Source organism: Neopsephotus bourkii, unplaced genomic scaffold (genome assembly GCF_033783945.1).
Source record: "Neopsephotus bourkii isolate Nb327-2 ecotype Australia unplaced genomic scaffold, CSIRO-AGI_Nbou_v1 NB_1511, whole genome shotgun sequence".
In the NCBI taxonomy this organism is placed as follows: Eukaryota; Metazoa; Chordata; class Aves; order Psittaciformes; family Psittacidae; genus Neopsephotus; species Neopsephotus bourkii.
In genome coordinates, this window is record NW_026901987.1 from 2,996,544 (window position 1) to 3,016,000 (window position 19,457).

A 19,457-nucleotide genomic window follows, 5' to 3' on the forward strand; every position below is an offset into this window, starting at 1 on the left:
TTAAGTGCTGTCGAGAGATTCCAGTTAGTCCTTGGTGACTTGATTATATACTGTGCATATAAAATCTTCTTGAATTTTCTTGTTAGGTGGGCTTATATGTCATCCTCAAGCTATCACTTGACTGACAGCTTGCAATAGAACAAATTATTTTTTCTATGTATCTGCTTGATTTTTCACAAGCAATAAATGTAAACTGAGAATCTTGTAGGTTAATATTTAGAGCTCTCTGTGGGTAGTGTGCATTAGACTAATCAGTGGCAACAGAATTTCTACCTACGTCTCTCACAGGCTCATTTCAACACTTTTTTTCTTTTTAAATTCTCCTTACTGCTTGGAAGACAACATTTAAACCTTAGAAATAAAAGTGTATCTGTTATACTAAATACAGCTTTCATTTCACCACCTCACTTAAACAAATCTTGCCTACATGAATGCCTGTAAAATAAGTTACTAAAACCATTCTGTTACTGGTATGAGACTGAGATGTTTGGATGCTGTACAGCTGCAATGCTAGGAATGCTATAGTTGCCTGTTCAATGCACAGGTAGAGTTAGGGGTGTAAGGAAGATGGAATCAGAAGATCCAGCAAACTGGATAGTTATCCACATGCTTAAGTGAACCGAAAGGCAACATAACAAAAAAGAGCAACTTTATACTCCTGCCTCTTTCCTTGATACAAAGTACATCCACAGAGGCAATGTGGAAGTTCATCTATCAGTCAAATGCACCTACCCCTTCAGCTACATGCACATCAGCCCAGAGGGTATGTATGTGTATGTCTGTTGGTGACACATAACATACAGGTGCATTTTTCATATGACAGAAGCTGTCTCATTTTGGTTATGTTACCGGCAACCATTGTATTCATACTGCTTGACAAATGCACTGCTCATTGTATGATCAGAACTCTGTTTAACAGGCTCCTTAGCTCTTTTCATTTAAAAAGATATCCAGTACTTCTCAGGCAACGTAAGTGATTCAGACATTCCTTCTTCCAGTTGGGTTTTAACTTGACATAGTGCAGAAATAAATACACAGGCCATGTTAACTTTGCCACTGAGAAAAGTTAGTGCACATATGAAGAAGCTGTGGAGCTCCAGCCCAGTAGTGACATTGCTTGGGTGGATCACCATCTCCTTTACTAGAAAATCCTGAGTAACTTGGTAATGAAAAGAAACCAAAACATACCAACAAAACCAAGTAGAAGTTGTGGCAATTAAAGCCTAACTTATTCTCTGACTTCTAGGCCATTCTTCTTTCATGGAAATGGTACTATTATAAGAGTATATTCTCCATTCATATGCAGATATAAGCACGTATCCAGTCTGAAGCATAAGGAACCCATCAGAAACTCTCTCAGGGGGTTCATTGAATTCTAGTTCTGTTTTAGTGCACATTTCAACAGACATCGCAGTTTAGACTTGTGTTTCAGGCAGCAAAGAATCATGCTATAGTATTAGAAACTGTTTCAGATCATGATGAGGCAGTTAATAAGCCTTGAAGGATGTACAGAAGAATCAAGGCAATGATACCTAGCTGAGTCATCAGAGAAGACTTCTTCCCTCATCTATTCTGGCATCTGTTAAAATGAAGATATTTCAATTTATTCCATTAATGACTGATTAATGATGTATGGAATTTCTTTACATGCTGAAAATATGCATACGGAGTCACAAACCTTTTCATGACTGCTTATTCTATTTTATTATGGTGTTCCATCAGACTTTGCACATAGAAAGTATCTACATTAAAATTTTCTTTGTGGCCTCTAGCAGTATCAAAAGGTTCTCTTTGTCACTCTTCTCTTTGTCACACACTATTTTATTTTTGTTTTAATTTTTCTATTTATTTATAATCCTATATTTATTTATAATCCTATAATTCCACAATTTTTTATACTTTAATCTGTGATTACTTTCATAAGGTAATTCCCACCTAATTTTCTTTCTAACCAACTAGTGTACATTTTATATCCCATTGAAGAAGTCATATTTATGCATTTACTACACAATTCATACAATGAAATAAATGATAAAATATTTTCCCTTTTACAAATATTATAGAAAAATTATTTCTCCATCTACAAGTCTAGTATTTTATTGCCTCAATAAACACAGAAAGACAAAATCCAAACAACCCCCCTTTATGTTCCTTTAAAAGATTTTTTTTTTTTAGTTAAAAAGAAACTAATTTCACAGGCTAAATACTGTTAAATTTCTAAAAGGTCTAGAACAAAACATTTGGGTTTTATACTTTTTTCTAATAATTAAAATATAAAATAGGAGAGAATAGCTAAGCGTTTTGACACAGTGACCCTTTTTGATTTAGGTGGTTGTTTTTCTCACAATGAAGAACAACAGAATATTATCCTAAATTTCTTTTTAAATTAAAATTTCACTTCTCAGCTCTACTTTTAACTTAAATGTCACTATAAATCAGACCAAGATTTAACAGAATGGGGCCTGTTGATGATCTTGATATGTGGATAGATTCCACAACTCGTTAAAGCTGTAAAGTAGGTATGTTTTTGTCAGCGCTGAGGCGCATGGGGGATCGCTTCTCAAAAAGCATGCACACCTTGGTGTCATTTCCCTCTACATTTATCCTCTAAAGTTGTACATATGCATGAGGTTACACAACACGCCCATACGTATTTATGTCCTATCCCCGCTTTGTATTATGATGAGCTAAAAAGTCATTTGTGCTTGTGTGGTACCTCCAGGTGGTCGTGGGTGAGGGTCTCAAGATGAAGTAAACAAGTCTTCCTCGAGCCTGAACTTTTTTCCCCTAGTCGTTGTGCATGCTTCCTGGTGACTTGGTCATTGTCCAAACTGCAGAGCCAGTTTCAGCCGGTCTGGATGCCCAAAGAATGGGAACCAAGTCATGGTCCCTACCTCTTAACAATGGCCATGTCCTTACATCCTGTTCTAGCACACACAGTGAGTACAATAAGTATGCACAAGCAGTAACATTGTCAGGCAAGTGGCTTCAACCTAACCCCCCGTACATCAGTTAACCCTTTGCATCAATCTGGGAGCAATTGAATTAGAGTACAAATAATGTACTTACTAATAAAGCACTTGTTGTGGTTTAACCCACAGCCAGACAGCTTGTTACCCACTCCCCCCCTTCTTGCCCTCCCCCTACTCCTGGGGGAACGGAGAGGAGAATCAAAAAGAAACGCAACTCCCACGGGTTGAGATAAGAACAGTTTAGTAACTAAGGTATAACACAAATCACTACTGCTACCACCAATGATAGTAATGATAAAGGAAATAACAAGGGAAGAGAATACAACACCCCATCACCAGGTGACCGATAACTTGCCCCCCCCAGCCCGATCAAGCACCAACCCATACCTCCTCCAACCCTGCAGTCCACCCAGTCCTTCCGGCTAACTCCCACTTCCCTCCTGGGCATGACGTGCTGTGGTATGGAATACCTCTTTGGTCAGTTTGGGTCAGGTATCCTGTCTCTGCTTCCTCCCCGCTCCCCCTCCTCCCTGGCAGAGCATGAGACTCACAAAGTCCTTGGCCAAACCAAAACATCATTTTTATCAGCTTTGTTCTCAGCCCGAAAGTCAAAACACAGCACTGCACCAGCTACCAGGAAGGAGAAAAAATGACTGCTGCTGCTAAACCCAGGACACACTCTCAGTAAGGTAACACATATGTCAACAGTTTTTGTTGCTGCCGAATCCATAGTCACATAGCCACTTTTGTCAATCCAATATATGATGCCATAGCCATATATTCCTTATTTATAGATATCTGGGGAGGGAGAAAAGTACAGGTATCTGTAGATAAGTGATGTCCACACTTTGGAATTACATTCATCTCCACACTTTTAAATACTGTGAATAAAAGACCTTATGTCACCATCTTAGTGAGCTTTTCAAGTAAATTTAGACCAAGTGCCATAGTTGGAGATTTTGAATGGATTAGTCCATTAGCAAAAAAAGTTAAAATCTGGAAATTATAAACCATGTAAAATTAAGCTTCAGAAAATATTTTCAGAAATACTTTTGTAATGCAATCACATGCATGAAAGCAAGTCTGTAAGAATATAATCATATGAAAATCTTTTCACACACATATATACCTTGTAAAAATATTAGAACTGCATGTAGGTTCCCTCAAATTCAACTGAAAATGGAGCATTTGACTGTAAATCACAGCAATATAAATTGTAGCTCCTCTAGGTGTTTTTCATTAGGAATGCACAAATCTACGTATTATAAAACACATAAATTCAGAAATCATCTTGTATATATTACTGATTTCTCAAGAACTTAAGAATAAATTAGCAAATTAAAAGATAAATTAGTTCCAAGTACACAAAAAATTACTATTTAAGCACACTTCTTTAGTTAAACGCAAAAGTAAAATAATATTGGCTGAATGATAGCTAAAACTAATCTGAAAGCATAATATTCATCCCATGAAGCACAAGCTGGAATGCTCTAATCAAACTGATAATAAACTATTGGGAGGATACAGAATTGAGGGGAAGGAGCTGTCTGGGTGGTCTGATGTAACTTGATTGAAAGAGATCCATTATCCTAAAAGGGATACCAGGTATCCAAGTAGCAAAGAATGCATAAACATCAAATGTGAGAGGAGTGCTTCAGACAGAGAATCCTTAGGGAAACAAGAAGAAACAAAAGAAGCTTAGACATTCATACTGATTGCGTTGTGTCATGGAAAGTCAGAAATCAATAGCTTCAGCCTGATAAGTATCTATTGTACTATCTGCAAAGAAACCTTAGTTCTACAGCCAGGAGGTTTGTCATTATGTAATCTGTCCTGTTAACCATAAAATTCAGATCAATTTCTGCAATAAGCATATTCCTGCTGGTTGAACTACAGTGCATTTTTTATTATTTTTGAATTTTGAATGGACAAACTAGTCATCAGTTTGGTGAAAGAAAAGTAAAAAAAGATGGAAAGAAAAAACATGGTAAAATCAATTATTAAATTTAGGCTTCAAGCCCCTCCTGGCAGAAATTATCTGTAGGAGTTTATTTGGCATTCTTCAAGAATGGACAGGGGATAAGGAGAAGAAGAAAGGAAGGAACCTTTAGAAATGGGTCTGCCTTCTAGAGTTTTTTTTTTGTGTGTTCTGCTTTAAGAAATTTTTGCCACTCATTCTGACTCCACTGCTTGCATTGAATGCCAGATCAGATGGTCCTATGATCACACTAAACTGAATGAATGAGTGGAGGGAAAGAAGGAAGGACTTTTTCAAAGAGTAATGTCTACACCAATTACAGTAACTGGTAAGCCATCTCCAATTTTATGAAAGATTTTCTCATTTAGAATTAAACTGAGAAATTATGTCTTGCCTTGGTAAACTTCGTAAGTTCTAGTGGTCTCTGTTGAAAACATCTTGCCACTTGAAATTTTCTATTGTCGCTACCTGCTTACGTCTGGTGAGTTAAAGGGCTTTCTAGAAATCACTTGGCTCATTAAAAAGCTTTTATATGACAGCAAGAATTAAAAAAAAAATAAAATGCACCTATATCTATCTATTCCATAAATTAATTACTCCTGCAGTGGAGTTAGGGAAATAAAAACAAATGATAAAAAAACCCACTAAAATATAAAAATAATAAAAAAAACCCCAAATCATTTGGCAAGAATAATTTCTGAACATCTCTAAAGAAAATAACTTTGGGAAAGGAAACAAGAAATTTGCTCAGAGTACCCTTGTAACAAAATATTTCAATTTTGTTTTTGTGTTTTTGCTGTTTTCTAAATAATCTGGTCATTTTAGCCTTTCATTGTGTACAAAACTTGCTTGCATTTTTTTTTTAATTGTGAAAAATAGAATTCTCCTTTCAGCCCAAAAGCATGAAAATACTTAATGCCAAAAATCCCAGAATAGTTCAAATGAATTATTCCAGACAGTTGATAACTCTAGGGTAGTGTGAAAATCTATATTCAAGTAAACAGGCAATTCAAGCAACTTCATGTGTGCTGCTCCATTTTTAAAAGAAGATAATGATTTAAACAAAGTAAATGCAGAAGTTCTAAAGCGCTACAGATCTTAAAGTTTCATAGGTAAATCACAAGGGATGTTAATACATGATGTTAAGATTCTAAAAATTAAGTTAACTTCTATATGTTGAAACCATAGGACTTTTTATTTTAACTGCATTGATTATAGTTTTATGCTCTCTCTGTAGCTTTGTCCAATTGACATATAGTTTTGATGAATTTATTTGCTTAGATTTGTTTAACAGGTATTTCTACAGCACTCAGGGATCTGTAGGGTTTATGTAATGGAAGTGAAGTATTGATTCTCCAGCAGAACTGAACCATATTCTTTCAGCACTTGAAAGGCCATTCTTGTTAAACGATCTGTGCAGCATGTCTTTTGATTACTATGTGTGCATGCACATTTTTACACAGTACAGTTTATATGCAAGATTCTGATCCCTCACCAATTTTCTTGTGAGGAAGGGGATAAATTCAGGTTATGAACTGCACTGAGGAGTATTTTTCTTTTCCTCTTTTTTCAATTTCACATTTCTGGCTTGGCAAAAAAATTGTGCATGTGTGACTTTCAAGACTCCCTTGCTATGTGAGGGTGATATCTAGGCAGGTTACATCACTGCAGCTTGAGGGAACGAAAACCAGACACCACTCTATTATCTAATGACAGCTAGCGTAAAACTTAATGTTATTTCATTTTTGCTTAGGGTGTGACAAAGGTTGTTGTATCCAACGACCTCTCTCATACCCTCTACCTACCCTCATCTTTTGTGTTAGATTAGGTATTTCACTTCCCTTCTTCCTAAAAGTTCTGACTGACATTTCTTGTGTGCTTTCAGAACCTTTTTCTTTCCTTTACAGCATTTCTAATTGCTTTGTCTATTTACATTCACTATATCAGAGCTTTATTAGATCCTTATTATTATCCTTTATTTGATATTTAGATATTAGAGCTTTCCCAACTATATTTTGCTTCTCTCCTATGGATCCTTACTTAGCACTTCTCTGATTTTACCCAAAATAAAATTTCACCATTTCTTTGTGATTTACAGTAGATCTGATTAAAGAGTATAGTGGAAAATTATGATCAATTTGCTGGGAAAATTTGATACAGTTGCTGTCTAATTTTTATTGGGTCTGTTTTAGCATTAAATCTGGCAAAGCTTGGACTATATGAGGAAACTTAAATATTTTTCTTATGCTCCATTTCTACATACTAGCATTTCTTTGTTGATTTTGTGTTATATTATCCTTGACTGGATCACAGAAATTAGTGATCAAAAGTGCAGGTTAGGTCATCTGATCTATTTTTATCCTAGCACTGTTTCTTTGCCCATACTGTATCTGAATAATTTGTCCACTCTACTTTGCATGACCTTTTTCCTGTTCTTCTTAAGACTTACAGAGCTATTTCTGCTGATACTCGTTCAGCATTTTATTGTTTCCTCCAAGTACTACTACCTAATATGTCCTTAGATTATGCTAAAGCTGCTTTTCTTTTCCTGAGGCAAATTTTTGACCACTGAAATAGGCAACTTGCTGTGAAGGCAACAGGATACATGTGTTAAAGGATTAATGTAATTCTGAATATTTATAGGAATGGTAATTCCCCTACCGTCTCTATCATTCCTGAATCAATAGAGACTATATGGGAAATTTCAAATGAAATAAGATATGTGTCTTGGTATCTTTAATTCAGATGTTATAATAAGCAGTTTCTCAGCACCTGTTTCCAAAGGGAATATCCATAGCTTAGAGAAAATATCCAAAACTTGATGCAAAATGAGTGGAGAAGGTAAGCACTACAGAAAGTCATATAAAAGAATCTGCTTACTGCTGTTTGGAGTTAATAAATAGGAAACACTGAATGCAAATATATGAGTAGAATTTCTACCACAGAATCTATGGCTTCTTGGCCCCTGGCAACTGCTTCTAGCTGCTTAAGATATAGCATTTCAAATACTGTCTTTGAAGAACAGAATTGAATCATAGAATCGAATCATAGGATAGAAATAAGACTTATTCTTCTATTCTGAAGTATATTCCATTAAAAAAAAAATCACCAACAATTAAAACCAAACCAAACAAAAGAAAATAATCCAAAATTAGCATCTTATAAATCTGCTCATGCTGAGGAGACTGGAGCACCAGGCTCATATCTATAGCTACTGCCTCCAAGGACAAAGCACTGATCACAAACCTTCCTCATTTAGAAGCACGCCAGGGTGTGTACAATTTTGAATTATTTGTGGAACAATAAAACAGAACAAAACCAGAGGATAGTTACCTGTCTAGTGAAGTATAACAAATATTTCTGATGTATTTTCTCCCTAGAAACAACATTTCTTTTAATGCAAACTTATACTTTAAAATAATCCAGGATTCCAGAAGCTGAACCTAAGGAAAACCCAGGCATTGTTAATAGTCATTAGAAAAAAAAAAAACAAAACACCAACCAACCAATAGCAGAACAACCCAAACAAAAATAACGACGAAAGTTGCAGTACCCACATGTAATGTTGCTCATGCAATGATTTAAAAGGATTTGACAAAATTAAATTAGGTCTCTCAATACTCATGAGGATCATGTAGTCTGTTCTTATAGAGTGGAAAAGAGAGTTTTAGGAAGGTTAAATATTTCAGCAGAGTTCACTAAACAAACCAGAATTAAAGCTGAGGGAAGAATTCTCTAGTTCTCATTCTACTTCTTTCCTGACTATGTGCTCTCCTACATTTTTGATCTTCATATTCAACATAAACTCAAAAAAACCTTCATACAGTTCTAAAATGTCATATAAGCCTCTGTCTTTTTGGAGCATTCTCTCACTCTTCACATTTTATCTGAGATATTCAGCATACTCTAATGGTTTCCTGTAAGATTTGCAATTAGGAAAATCAACCTCCCTTTTTGTCATGAAGTTGACAGTTTTGCAATCCTGATAACAACTTCATTTTTATTTATTGTTTTCTAAATCAGTCGAAAACAGACAACTGTATGTAATATTATTTGTTTGTTTGTTTGTTTTTGGGGGGATTTTTTTTTTTTCTTTTTTTTTTATGTTTCAATTCCTCTTTCAGCTTCAGGATTGGATTCTGGTACTGAGAAATACATGACAACCATCTGCATTGTGACTGAAGGTTTATGATACATTCTGCACTATGGTACTGAGGTTTTCATGTCTCTTTCTGTTACTCATTTTTGTAACATTGTTGCAACTATTGTAAGACTCATGCATCCCCTATTACTAGTTCTTAGCTTACCAGTGAGTGATCAAAAAGCTTGGGAAATGGCTTGTCTGTGTCTTGTGTTCTTTCACACCTAATAAATGCTTGGAAAGAATGCATTTAGATCCAGCATTTTGTCAACACTTCAGTTAACCTTCCTTTCTGGATACATCAGGATCATAAAATTATTACAAAAATCTCTGTTCCTTTCCCAGCATGTTTCCTAGATTTGATCTTCATGTGAGAGGGAATAAATTCACACTCACAATAATATCAAATGTGTCTACTATTTACTTATCACATCAGATTTTTGTATTCTGAGTCCATAATTTCTTTTTTTTTTTTTCCTGATAATCAAGAAGAAATTTCATGGTGTTTTTAGATGGCCCTGATTGGTTTATCATTTAGGCAGCTTTAAAAGGAGGTGTCAACAGACAGGAACATATCTGTATTCTCTAATCTCTGTGTTCTGTGTGGTATATATTTTCTCAAGAAATGAAAACTTGCCTTGAATCTCTGAGTTTACCAAAAAATTTGTTATTGAATAACAGCACAATTTTTTGAGATAGGTTGACTTGGAGGCCCAAATGAGCCTCATCAAACATATACTGTAACATTCATGTGTCAATGTCACCAAGAGAAAAACGCCTGTGGAAAATCTTAGTTCTGGCCCAGCTGGGTGAATTTGTAGCTATGTGTACTAATGTTGACTTTGCTACTGTCTCTTTTATGGGGGATTTTAGTAGAATGTATTTGAACCATTCTAAAGAATAGTGTTTGGTTTGTTAAAGACTAAGAGTCTGTGTAGATTAGATCTCATTCCCAGGGACACCATTCAGAAGAGGTGATCATGAAGACATTTCTTTTGTTTGGGATAAGATCTGTCACAGCCAACTTAAGACATCTAAAATTAGAGATCTAACTAAGTCTTGTCAAGGACACTTGCAGATGACAGCTCATTATGAAGGAAATTAATGGAAGGAATCATGAATTGTGAGAGTATTACTCTGAATTTGTGAAAGTTATCTAGATCACTAATTCAGACTTTTTTTTTTTTTTTTTTACTTTGAGTGACTTTTATCTTCTGTATTTATCTGTTATCTTCATTGTACATCGTGGAATTCCCCCTTTGCTTACCATACAAATTGTTTGAAACAACCCCCCAACTACTTAACAGAAATATTAATGTATAGCTAGACAGCTTTTGGAAGGATTAAGGGAAATCTTGCTACTTTATGTCAAAAGACTTGATAATTGCTTGGTCCTTTTTCAGAGTTAAAGAAAGAGATGATCACAAAATATAGTCCTTCCAAAAGGAGTTTCAAGGATATAACATAAGCATTATTCACAGTGAGATTATTTTTTAGATGAGTACTACAGTAATGGTAGGGTTTACAGTACTCTTGTGTGTTTTCCTGTTCTTTTGATTTTTTTTTGAGTGATAAGTACTAAATAATCTGAAGATCCCTCAAAAGCAGTTCTTTTATTGCTTTTTGAAAATAAATATCTTTTTCCTTTTCCAGTGTATTGTGTTTGTAAGATTATGGAACAGGTAGTAGGACAAATTTTAAATTTTAGATTATTAATAAGGAAATAAGTGCACAAGCCCATCTGTTAGGAAATTTCTTCCATCCCTCGTGTAGCACATAAAGTACATTCCAAAATCTTTTATTCTCTCTGGAAATGAGAAGACAATTTTGGATTCTTATAAATTAAATCAGACTTCAAGGAGAAGTGACAAGAACGACACCATGATGATTAACATATCTGGCTGCTGGCCAACAGAGCCATTTTATTAGGAGCATGGAAAGGAGGGACTGTAATGTGAGACTTGTATGCCTTGCAGAAGAGTGGGTGAAATGGCCACTGGAAATGGCTAAAAGGCAACCAGAATATCTGACAAGGAAGGGTCTGCTGTGTCCAGCCTTTTGAAAGCAGAGGCAATATTTGGAAACCAGAGCAGTGGAAAAGCAATGGTGGGGCTCTCCTTCATCACAGTTTATTCCTCCTCCTTCAAGAAGTCCTACTTCATAAGAATTTCCACTTTTAATTAATGAGCACACTAGGTATTCTCACACTGTCTCCTTAAAACTGAATCAAGAAGGGAATGACCTCTGGCCAAAATGTTGCTGCTTTTTAGTTTCCTTCTGTCTCAAAGCTATTGATGAGAGTGAGGACTCAACATCCATATGTCCATACAAAACTGTTGTGCTTAAGGATATACATTAAGTTCCTAAGGCAAAGTACTACAAATCCATTCAAAACAAAAAATTCACTAGACAGTATGATTTCAATTTGCAATGTTTTGCCGCTTTCAGTGGAGAAGGATAAATTCTTCTAAGTCTCTGGCTCTGTTAGACATGGTGATGAGATTTTGCTGATATAAACTGTGTGCAAAATGCAAAAACCTGCATGGCAAATTGGAATTTGCCAGAATCTTTATTTAGTCGTGGAAATACCTTGTTGCCATCCAGTTGAATTAAATGACTGATTCTTTGTGTGTGTAGTCAGAAAACTATATTTTATAATATGTGATTCCCATTCTAATGTTTTTATCTACATTTTCTGTATTGGGATCTTAGCTGGTATGAAAAATTAAGATTAGATACTTGATCTTCTTTTGAGCAGTATCATGCAGACTTTGAGAGATGCATATTGTTGTGGTATGTTCTTTCACATAAAATCCCAGTCTAAAAGAAAAATAAAAATAAAAGCATTAACAGTGCAGTGGTAAAAATTCCTTTAGGTAATCACTACTTTTACTTTCAAAAAGAAAAGAAAGGAAAAAAAACCCTAGTTGAATTGATTTGGGGCAGAATATAACAGAAAAAAAATGCTATTGATTCATCACCTTTTTATGCTTAAATTACTCCAGAGCAGATAATCATACTACTTTAGTTACTGTAGGTGGTAAGATTAAAACACTAGTTGGAGCACTACTGATTTCTCAGACAGAATAGCCAACAAATGAAGCACCTGTGCTGCATGGTCCCTTAAGACAGCTAATATATCCATGTAGCTAAGCAGCTACATTGCCTTTCCCTTGCTGAAGAGGTATTCAGATGCTAAGTCAGAATGAATTTAGCAGTTCCTCTGAGAAAACCTGAGCTGTTCAAAGAAATGTTATCAAGGATGAAGATCTCATCTGATGTTTTTCACCTCTTCATAGATTTTTTTCTTCAAGCCAGGTTCATATTCTACGTGATATGCTGAAGTTCCTTGCTGCAAATCCAATTTGCCTTCAAATATTTGGCACTGCTTCAAGGAAAATGATCAAATGATCAAGTTCACCTTGATCCCTTAATTTTTAAATTGCTTGGCTTGCTCTTTTTCCTACAGTGTTGGGTCAAGATTTTCTTCACAGGGTGAGTTTCAGTTCATATTCTCTATTTTCACCAGCTGAGTTGTAGATTTGTAGTATGTCTGTCAATTTGGATTTTTTTTTCATATGTCAGGCTGCTTGCCCTTGAATATTTGCCAGTACAAGAAAAAGGGAAAACACCTAAGCAGCTAAAGAAAGAATTCCAAATGTGCAATAAAATGTGGGTTGAAAAGTATATGGACTTTCTCTTTTTCCCTTCCTTCCCTCCCCCTTTCCCCAGTATTTCTGGGCTCAAACTTAGTTCATAAATTATTTAAATCTACAGCTCTGAGAAATGGCACCTTCAGGAGGAACCCTTCTGTCGCTGACATCAAGCAGGAATCTAAGGCAAGCAAAATGGCCTGCTTCCTTTCTTTTCCTTTCCATCACTATGTGAAAGAGCATGAGGCTTGGAGTGCTAGTTATGACTATAGAACTGCATAAAGACATACTATCCTCAGAACTTTTCTCCACTCTGTGTATTATCTTGACCAACTATAGGCACTGAATGGAAAGCTCCACACTTTGAGTCTCCTCAATTTGAAGAGCCAGGGTCTGTCAGTAGACATTTCATATCTAATGAAGATTAAGCATAAAGGAATATTAAAACTACAGTTGCCAATGGGTATATGCTTATATTAATACAGCCAGGCATCTGCATGGACATAGCAATTTCTCCGCAGCAAATGGTTCCTCTTGATTTTGTTTCCCACTGCCATAATGCATTGTGCAAAGTCATACAGTATTATTTCTTCACAGGGATGGTAATCTTTGCTTGCCAGACTTTTAATTCTGATCTTTCGTGATTAGTGATTTTGTAACTCATATTTTAAATCGTCATCTCAATAGGACAATATTTCTGTGCAAAATTATTTTCTTTCCATTACAGGTGTTCTTTCTCTTTAGTATATACTATGCATATATATAAAAATACATTAGAGCGGAATCTATTTATAATAACCTTGTATTTCACCAGACTAATTTAGAAAATATGAATATTGTGCAATAACTTTTCTCATATCATGACAAGTGATAAAAAAGTTACTGCATCTTTCAAAATATTGAGTCCTTCCTTCCTTCCTTCCTTCCTTCCTTCCTTCCTTCCTTCCTTCCTTCCTTCCTTCCTTCCTTCCTTCCTTCCTCCCTTCCTTCCTGGCTTCCTCCCTCCCTCCCTCCCTCCCTTCCTTCCCTCCTTCCCTCCCTCCCTCCCTTCCTCCCTCCCTCCCTCCTGCCCGCCTGCCCGCCCATCTTCCTCCATTACTTTTCCTTTCCTCCCTCCCTCAGTTACTTTTCCTTCCCTCCCTCCCTCCCTCTCTCTCTCCCTCACTTCCTTCATTGCTCTTCCTTTCCTCCCTTCCTCCCTCCCTCCCTCCCATCCTTTTTTCCTGATGGGCTGTGCTGCCAGATGAGATCTATCCAAAAGCACTTTGCTGGCAAATAGCTGATCATTTGACCACGGGTCCACATAGCTGTGGAGTTGTGAGTATAACTTTTAACTTCCCTTTTTTTATATTCTTCTGCTTGCAATTGCATAACATTCTGGAATGTCTTTTCCCAGCAGAATTGTCAAGAAAGAGCACAGTAGTAGAGGTCATCTGTGAATGTGATGAAAAGTCTTGTAGGAATCACTGTGCATACAGTATCACTGGTGGTGTGAGCTTTGCTGTAATTTTATTTGAAGCTTTCAGAGGTCTTATTCCTAGTATATGACTCTTTTTTATGGCCCATAGTTCAAGTCATGTCGATTGCTTGGCTAAGACTCTGTTAATTCTTTAATCTCTCTGTATATCTATAGTTAACTATCACATTTTAATTTTAAATTTGGAAACAAACGCTAAGAAGATTGTTTTACAGATGTCTTGGCATTATTTATTAAAATATTTTTTGATTAAAAAAATATTAAAAGAAAATATAATATCACTGCCATTGAGAGTACCCATCCAATTTTATAATTAACATTTTAATATCATAAGAAGCCAGCAGGAAGCTACAGTACCATACACATATTCATTACATTACACTTTACTTTCCATTAGTTAATGATCTAATTTTATTTTATTGCACAGCATTCACAAGTAATTCATTATATGACTTCCATATTATGATAACACAAGATTACATAATATGGCTTATCAGGATTTGATATGGTCTAGTTTTGACATATAATGTTATATATTTTTTCTCATGCATGGACATTACACTGTTTTTCTAGGTCAAAAGATCCCCTTTTTGTGCTGTAATGAAACATCTTGATATTTTCAACAAGAACAGAAGACAACCATCCAATTTACTAGAGAGGGAAGAAGATGTTTGCAGCACATGAGAGAAACAAATTAAAAGTAGCACTGTTCGCCAGTCCTGTTTGTTTAGATTGCACTCACTTATTCAGTATTATTTAATATTAAGACATCCGCAGTTATTTTGCCTGTAAAACATACAATTACAATAATATTTGCGTGAGGTTCATACAAGTTTTGTTTCTTCTTCCCCTCCCCCAAATTTTTTTTTTTGTGTGTGTTTTTTTGTTTTTTTTTTTTTTTTTTTATACTGTAGCTGTGGTCTCACTCTTGCCAGCATTTCAGGGATGCAAAATACCCTAAGGCAAGATGGCACTCAGGCAAGGACATGTCTTTATTGTAATTTTATTTTCCTTTATTTTATTTTACTTTATTTTATTTTTAATTTTTATTTTTAGTTTGATTTTATTGTCACTCTTCAGTAGCTTCCTCAAAATTGAACTTTTATCTTATAGATGTGAGCATAATGACTTTGGGTGTTTGAAGCCCTGTAGGGCACTATTAAGGATCTCATAGGAGTCACTTTTTTAAATTCATTTACAAGAATTTAAAATAATGCAGAGTTCTGTCTACTAGGTTTTTGCTCTCTCCTAAACCCAGCTCAAGAAGAGGAATTCCCAGACGCTGTTGAGGAGTGCCTTCGTCGTTTGAACTGTCGCAGACCGAGGTTAAGTACCGAAAGTCGGTATCCTCTTCTGTAGGATGCCTTCATTGAGACACTCTAATATGTGACATAAATCAGACCCTGTGCTGTGCTGTCATTACATATACTTTTGCTATGATAAAAATAAACAATTGCAGAAAAGCATATTCAATATTTGTTCGTTTGTGAGCTCATGCAATTGCATCAGGAACAATCTAAATTTTATGCTGAACTACTATTAAATATATTCTTTGAATATGTACATTCAGGAACTCCAAAAAGTAAATGTTTAGATGATCTGAAATGGAGAATCTGACATTTCGTTTCAAACACACAATGCTGAAAGGAAAAAAAAAAAAGTAAATTTAGAAACAATGAAAGTTGAAGAGAAATAACATAAGTTCTTGGGTGACAAAAAGTTTATAGCCTCAGTAAATACTTAGAGACTTTTCCAATATAAATTTCAATCTCTGAATTTATTCTTTTATTTGAAAGCACATGGGCTTTTGTTCAGAAGATATGTAGATTTTCAGAAAGCAGAGAGGCTAGATAGCTGGTCTATTTCAGTGTAATGTCATACAGACATTTTTGCAAGGGATAGATAGTACTGGTACTCACCCTCCACTGAGTCTCTGAATAGGACAAAATCTAGGACAAATAGTGCAGTCCACTGGAACAGGGTGACATACCAGAACATAGTAATTCTAAAGTAGTTTGAATGTGAAAAAATGCAAATCAAATTTAAAAAGGCTTTCCTGTTGCAAAGCAATAAAAACCTAAATGTCTAAACAGTTGCTATGGTTTAACTATGGTAGGCAGCTCAGCCCCACGCAGCCGCTCTCTCATTCCCCCCATGCAGGATGGAGGAGAGAATCAGAAGTGCAAAAGCTTGTGAGGTGAAATAAAGACAGTTTAATGTGCAAAGCAAACTTGGTTATGCAAGGAAAGCACAATAAAGACTTTATTCACTGCTTGCTATCAGCCATCCCCTGAAAACCAGGCCTCCATCATTTTTACTCTTGATTTTTTTGATGACTTCCTTCACAAGTTTTCATTTGCTAACCCACTAGTGTCCTTACTCCACAAGGTGCCCTTCAGAAAGCATAACTTTCTATCTGTTCAGTGAGTGATAACAACAACTATTACAGGTATTTATTGTTATATGCTGAGTGTTATGGCAGGAAGTCAGGTATTCACTGTAACTTTGTTGGCCCAATTGACTGAAGTTTCATTGCTCAAGCTAACACTCAGGTAAATAGGTTTCTATACATCAGAAAAGCAGTTATAAGTTTGCTACTATTTTATGTTCTCTTTTTTTCCCAACCAAAAAATATATTTGTTTCTCGAAAAACTAGCTGAAAAAAATAAAAATAAAAAAATGTATAGGTAAAAAAAAGTTACTTATTTAAAAATAAAAAATACAAGCCCGCACTATACTAAATGGAATTACTTTTTCACACATAAAAACTCTCCCAGAGCAATTTAGCTTATCAATGTAAAGCCACCATCAAAAATAAAATAGCAAGATGCAGGCATTTTAGAACAGTTCGGGGAAAAAGTAATTCTCTTTTCAGAAAACTCTTCTTTAGAAGCTTACTGCACACAAAGGATCCAAAATGCAGATTAAAAGCAAGTGCATTGAAATGTGACCTTATACCGGTGTTCATGAAGAAAATTTGTACTAAAGTCTCTTTATAAGTTCCCACATTACAGCTACATTTTCTTATGGTTTCATTCAAGTCAGTTCTAGCGCCCTGTTTAATTCGATTATGTGGCGGTTTATTTGCTTGACAGACATAATAGTCAATTAATGCTAACACATGCTAAATCCTGTAACATCTCCTACTCTGATATCCAACCAACAGTACCTTTGATAGTGTCAGCAGTTCACATTCTAAATTTAGACAAAATAATTATCTGAAGAATGATTGGGTTTTATGCATATCAGCAGCTTTTTTTTTACAGCAGGACCTGCTGTGGTCTATTGTGTTTGTAATCCATGGATTACATTCTAAGTATGCTTTGACACAGGCAACAGTAACAGCTCCATTATGTCCTATCACACCAACTAACCATTAATTTATAAACCTTCTCCTCTGTAGTTCTGTGAGCTTCTATTGCCTTTTACTTTCTGTAAATATTTGTAAGCAATAATACAAATGATGTATAGAAGACACAAAATAGTCCTAAATGATAAAATTTCAAAAATGCTTCTAAAGAACCAAAGGAAAGAATGTCAGATTTGAATCCCTGCTCTAATTATGCTATTTAAAGTTCCAGTGCCGAAACATCTGTCACTTCAACCTAGTCTGAGGCCAATAAAATAACTTAATGAAAAGAAAATATGAAATTTCAAAGGGCTGAGTGTTCATTTTAACAGAAAAAACAAACAAAGTCAAACTTTAAATGAGGATTCAGTATTATATACGAATGACCTAAGAGAAAGGACAACTTTTTTTCTTATTTATTTTGTTGAATCAGCATGTAATGAAAGCATTTATTTCTATCATCATATTTCTCATCTTGCATAAGAATGACAATATGGCAAACAATGGAGGTTTTTTTTTTTTCAAGAGAAATTTGAGTTTGTTTTAGTTAGGAATTTACAGATTTGCCTACATTTTCAGATGTTTGTAAGTTTTTTTTTTCCCCTCATATCCACAAGTATATAGTGAATCTAGGAATAAACAAGGTGTGAGAAGATTTGGTATAGTATTCTGTTCAGGATGAAAGTTAGTCTTTCAGTCATGTAATTTCCTGAGTAAACCATTTACACTTTTCACTCTTTTTTGTTACGTAAAGGAAGCTTGCTTGGTAAAAGGATTGCACGGATGTATTTTTGCATCAGTTCTTCAAGAAAAAAGATTTTTCCTGAAGAAAAAGATTTTTCGTGAAAAAAGAAGAAAGATTTTGGAGTTCTACTGTCTTCAGCTAAATGGCTGAATGTGCCTGATCACCAAAGTCACGTAGTATTATTGCTGCTTACTCAGAAGATTGCCAATTCAAGCTCTCAAAGTGATTGCCTGAATTCCACTGCACAGATTAATTTGCATGAACATTGATAATATCTTTTTCCTGGAGATGTTGTTTTGTTTTGTTTTGTTTTGTTTTGTTTTGTTTTCTGTAGGGAATTTCATCTAATTGTACATATAAACAAATAGATCATAAGTGTATATATGTTAAAAGCAATATGTCACCTTTATTAAAAGAAATAGTATTTTTATTCACTTTTTTGATTACATATCCCAATAATCAAAGAGCAAGTGTTGACTTCATATATTCCACAGCTGACAGCTGTCTTTCCACTTACTTTGAATGGATCTGAAATACATAACTCTTTAAGTCTGTCTTAGTTTCTTCTTAATTAAAAAAAAAAAAATACTGTAGAGATCATACCTAAGTATCTAATAATGGATAATTTTTAAATTAAGTACTGGAGATTGATTGCAGTAACAGTGCAGATGAGTTGGAGGTCAAAATATTGAAGTATTAGCCTGAAGGAATTGTTCAGTTGTTTTATTTTCCTCATATACATAACATATATCTTATACAGATGAACTATATTTTTAAGCATTGTGTCCTGAGTATGTTTGTGGATATGTTAAACTATCTTCCCTACTGGAAAAAAATACATGACCTCTGAAACTGTAATGTTTTCTCGCTAAAATTCACAGATAATGGATTTCAAAATGTTCATGCAATATACAGTACATTTGGAATTGAAAAGCCTCAGTATTTCAATACATTATTTTGAATCCTAAAGCTTTTTAGGTATTCTAGATTTCCCATCTGTGAGTCACTGTGTGCTTAAATTTGTTGTCTTTAAATCCCCTGACAATGCACGTGATGCATGTAATGCATTCCAAAAAAAATCATATGTGCCATTTGTTCCAAAGGAAAAGCAAGCTTTAATTTTTTTTCAGTAAATAGACAGG